General features: G+C 47.1%; 1 pseudogene; it reads right to left on the bottom strand.

Annotated features, from left to right (window-relative positions):
• Positions 1–3,497: 3,497 nt before the first annotated feature.
• LOC141997519 (olfactory receptor 6B1-like) lies at positions 3,498–4,471 on the bottom strand (annotated as a pseudogene).
• Positions 4,472–5,298: the final 827 nt, after the last annotated feature.

Here is a 5,298-nt window from a genome sequence, read left to right on the forward strand (position 1 = left end):
GGGCTGGGAATGAGGGGTTCAGGGTGTGGGAGGGGGCTCTGAGTTGGGGCAGGGGGTTGGGGTGCAGGAGAAGGTCAGGGCTCTGGGCTGGGGGCGCAGACTCTGGGGTGGGGCCACAGATGAGGGGCTTGGGGTACCGGAAGGGGCTCTAGGTTTGGGGCAGGGTATTGGGGTGCAGGGTTGGAGTGCAGACTTACCTCGGGCAGCTCCTGGTCAGCAGTGCAGAAGGGGTGTTAAGGCAGACTTCGTGCCTGTCCTAGCACCACGGACCATGCTGCACCCCAGAAGTGTCCAGCAGCAGGTCCGGCTCCTAGGCAAAGGTACGCAAGTGGCTCCATGTGGCTCTCACCCACAGGCACCGTGCCCCCCCAGCTCCCATTGGCTGGCTCCTGGCCAGTTGGAGTGCAGAGCCAGTACATGGAGCCCCGTGGCCCCACCAACCTAGGAGCCGGACCTGCTGCTGGACACTTCCGGGGCGCAGCATGGTGTCAGACCAGGTAGGGACTAGCCTGCCTTAGCTGGGCAACATCACCGACGGGACTTTTAACAGCCTGGTTGGCGGTGCTGACCAGAACTGCTACTACCCAGTGCGTGACATTCCGTGACGCAGTACTGGGTCACGACCCGCAGTTTTAAAATCACTGCTTTAGTGCTTATCACATTCCCAAGCTGAGTGACGCTGGCTGAGAATTTAAAGAGAACTAAGAGACACAGGGTTTCTCTTCACTACCGGGAGATCGACACTGCTGCAATTGATGCAGTGGATGTTGATTTAGCGGGTCAAGGGAAGGCTCCAGTACTCCAGCTCCCTGAGAAGAGTAAGGGAAGTCCAGCTGAGGCCTAACCAGCCCCGAATAGAGTGGTAGTATCACATCCCATGACTTGCATGCTATGCTTCTGTTAATGCAACCTAAAATTACTTTTTTTTTTTAACAGCATGATATTGCTCACTCATGTTGAGGTTGTGATCCGCTACAGCTCCCAGATCTTTCTCAGCAGTGCTGCTGCCAGGCAAGCTATCCCCCATTCTGTATTTGTGCATTTGGTTTTTCTTTCTTTTTTATATAAGATAGTTGTCTGTGTATTTCACACATTCATCTGCATGGAGTTTTAGAGTGTAATCAGGCCCGCCGACTGTGGGGGCAAAGAAGGCAATTGCCCAGGGGCCCGGGTGATTTAAAAGGGCCTGGGGGCCCCAGCTGCTGACGCTTCCGTGGTAGCAGCAGCCGGGAGCCCCAAGCCCTTTTAAATCACCCGGGCAGGCCACAGGGCTCCTAGGCACACGTGACCGCACTGGCCAATCGCGCTGGCCCACGGGGGCCCCCAAAGCGCGGGGCCCGGTGCTGTCGCATGTGCCTAAGAGTGACAGGTGGTCCCAGAAGTGACAGATTCGTCACTTCCACCCCGGTCCCTGCCCTCCCAGGGACGCGCTGGCCCTGGGGCCCGGAATTTCTGTCAGCAGACCTGTGTGTAATACAGTTATATGTGTCTTCACATACATATATATATATTTGTATCTGTACTTGTTCCTGAGATTTTTCTGTGGGTATGTGTGGATGTGTGGAGAGGGAGCATTGGCAGACCAATGTGTTTATGTTTTATAGAAGAATTGGAAAATATGTCTAAAGAGAAAGATCAGTTAATATATAGCTGAATTATTCCCCTGGGTATGCTTGGAAAAACAGGGTTGGAAGAATTCAGACTTAATACAAATCACAATACTCACCAATAATTTGGTTATTTCTCTGGCCATCCAACACACACACACACACACACACACCTCTCTTTCCCCCTCTATTGGTACCCATCATCAAAATTACAAGGAGGGAATATTTAACAAAATAAACTAAAATATCATTTGTGGGATAAAAATATGTGATGTGTATGAACATATTTGTGTGTAGGGCTTAAAAGTGTGGGAGAGGGAGTTAGTTTTGTGGGATAGGTGTTCATTTGTCAGTGAGGGTGTGTGCGCAAAGTTTCTTTGGAGGTGTTATGGGGAATGAGATTTGGGGTATGTACAATGGATTTCTGTGGAGAAGGTTCAGTGAGTTGAGAGGTGTAAGGTGGAGTATTGCTGAAGAGAGTGTGTGTGTGTGAGAGAGAGAGAGGTGAAATATATGTGGGGGTGGAGTACATTGGGAGATGTATTTGGGGGGGGATTTCGACGAGAAGTGGGACATCTTTGTGTGTGAGGTTAGGGTCTTTGCTGGGCTGGTGTGTAGCACCTGAAGAAGTGGGTGTCTTATGTGTGGGTGTAGCTGCAAGGGACAGGATTATATATGGGGCATGGGGTGGTTTTGATAGGGGATGGCATGATTATATATATGAGGTGACTATATGTGTGTGCATTTGGGGTACAGGTATGTGCTGCCTCAAGGTATGTGGGGGTGATGGGGCTGTGAGGGGAGAGTTGGGGTGGATGGAAGCTTTGTAATGTTAACGTGTGGGAATGTAGCTGTGGGGTATGTGTTTGCTCATATTCGGCTTTGGATGTGAGTAGGGGTGTTGCCTGGAGGTGTGTGTTGGATATGTGTGGAGTGTTAGGAATGTTGGGATATCTGATGCAGAGTTGTATGGGTGTTTGGGCATATGAGATGTGTGTGGATGTATGTGTGTTTGTTTGTATGCTTGGGTGCGGAGTACAGAGAGGGAGTTGGTGTGATCTGCATGGGAGTTAGGAACCTCACCTGCTTAGGCATGTTTGAAAATCCCATTAGGCACCTATCTGCATCTGTAGGCATTTAAATACCTGTGAAAATCTGGCCCTGTTAATCAGATGGCAGGGGCACTCTGTGTCCCCCATTCCCTCTTCTGGTTTCCCAAAAATCAATAGGGTTCTGCCCACTGGTGCCTAGAAGAATCCATAAAAATGTGAATCTGGGCATTCAAACATTACCATATTGCAGAGAGACAAACAGAGAAATACCATCAGGTTAAGTTTAGGGCCTGACTTTGCTCAGCCAACAAACCACTTAATAGATTTATTTTCTTCCAAAAAAGTGTGCTTCACAATGGTGGGTAAGGCCTGTTACCTTGCTTCATGTCACACAGGGGGTCAGGAGCAGAGCAAGTAATAGACTCCATGAATCCTGAATCTGAGCCTCTGCTAATATGACACACCCTTCTCCCATAGCTAGGTGTACGGCCCAGGAGTCCTCACTCTCATCCCTCACCTGCTTTAACCCACTAGACCACACTTCTCTGAAAGAGCCAGGGATAAAACGCAGAGTCCTGACTCCCTGCCCCCTGCCCTCCAGTCTAACCCATTAAACCCCACAATTCTCCAAGAGCTGATAATAGAACCCAGAAGTCCTGACCTCCCGCCCACACTTATTTCTTTCTCGAACTTCAATGCAGAAATGGGAATAGAACCCTAGCTCCAATACTGTGAGTATCAATTGCCGACCAATAGCTTCCATCATCGTTTAAACAGTTGGCCTTGGTGGATAGGAGAGGCTCACATTGAAGCCATCCAGAATCCCCCTCCTTTTCTCTTAACTATCCCAGTTAATGAGTCCAACCTTCTTCCAATTCAGCCTTCTTCTGCTGCACAGCACCCTCCTCAGCACCTCCTTCACTTCCTTGTTCCTCAGGTTGTAGATGACAGGGTTGAGGAGTGGCGCAACTACATAGTAGTAGATGGAGACCACCTTGTCTGCTTGGAAGGTGTAGTGCACTGTGGGCCAGACATACATGAAGGTGACAGTGCTGTAGAAAATGGTGACCACGGTGAGGTGGGAGGTGCAGGTGAAAAGGCCCATTGTCTGCCAGTGGTGGAGGGCATCCTGCAGATGGTGGAGATGATGTAGCAATAGGACACCATAGTGAGCAGGAAGGAGCAGAGGATGATGACCCAGGCGAAGGTGAAGAATATCATCTTGCTGACTGAAGTGTCTGTGCATGAGAGGTTTAGCACTGGGGCCAGGTCACAAAAGAAGTGGTTGATCTTGTTGGGGCTGCAGAAGAAGAACTGAGTGGTAGAGATGGTGAGGGGCAAATGGCCAATGAAACCATTCACCCAAGAGCCAACAGCCAGCTGGGTGCAGACCTTTTTGTTCATCAGGGTGCTGTAGTGCAGCGGGTAGCAGATGGCAATGTAGTGATCATAAGCCATCACACCCAGGAACATGAACTCTGTGGTTCCCAAGCAGAAGAAGATGTAGAATTGGATGATGCAGCCCAACACAGAGATGGTGGTCCTCTCCACCATGAAGCTGGACAGCATCTTGGGCACAGTAACTGTGGTTTACCAGATCTCCACGAAAGAGAAGTTGCTCAGGAAGAAGTACATGGTTGTGTGAAGGCTGCTGTTCTTCCACACCATGGTGATGATGGTGTCATTGGCCGTTATGGTCAAAGCATAAGCAAGGAGGAAGACGGTAAAGAAAAGAAAGGCCTGCCATCTTCGTAGACTATTGAACCCTAAGAGGATGAATTTGGAAACAACACTCTGGTTTCTGGCATCCATCCTTCACTGTATTTAGAATTGGAGAAGGAGTAAGAAGAATATGAAATAATAATAATAATAATAATTAATAATTAATAATTATGGTGAAATCTAATATAAATGTTACTGCTCTGAAAGATTTTAAATGAAGTTACCATTGTGGAAAGTGGACAGACTGAGGATCTCTCAATCACTCTCTCTTTTTGTATTATGCCCATCATAGATTCCAAGATTCTAAGGCCACAAATAATCATTCTGATCTTTTAGTTTGACCTCCTTTATATCACAGGCCAGAGAATTTCCCCCAAATAATTCCTAGAACATATTTTTTGAGAAAAAAAACATCCAATCTTGATTTTAAAATTGTCAGTAGTGGAGAATCCACCACAGCACTTTACAAAAATGTTCCAATGGTTAATTACTCTCATTGTTAAAAAAAATGATCCCTTATTTACAGTCTGAATTTGTCTAGCTTCAATTTCTGGCCATTGAATCATGCTATACTTTTCTCTCCTAGATTGAATAGCTTGTTATTAAATATTTTTCCCGTGTACATGCTTATAGACTGTATTCAAGTCACCCCTTAACCTTCTCTTTCTTAAGCTAAACACATTGAGTTCCTTAAGTCTATCACTATAAAGCAGGTTTTCTTACCATTTAATTGTTCTTGTGTCTCTTCTCTGAAACCTCTCCAATTTATCAACATTCTTCTTAAACTGTGAGCACCAGAAATTGACACAGCAGCGGTTGCATCAGTCTCAAATACAGAGGTAAAATAGTTTCTCTATTCCTACTCAATATTCCCCTGTTTATGCATCTCAGAATCCCATTAGCTCATGTCATAAATA

The sequence above is a fragment of the Natator depressus genome, chromosome 13 (assembly GCF_965152275.1).
Source record: "Natator depressus isolate rNatDep1 chromosome 13, rNatDep2.hap1, whole genome shotgun sequence".
Classification (NCBI taxonomy): domain Eukaryota; kingdom Metazoa; phylum Chordata; order Testudines; family Cheloniidae; genus Natator; species Natator depressus.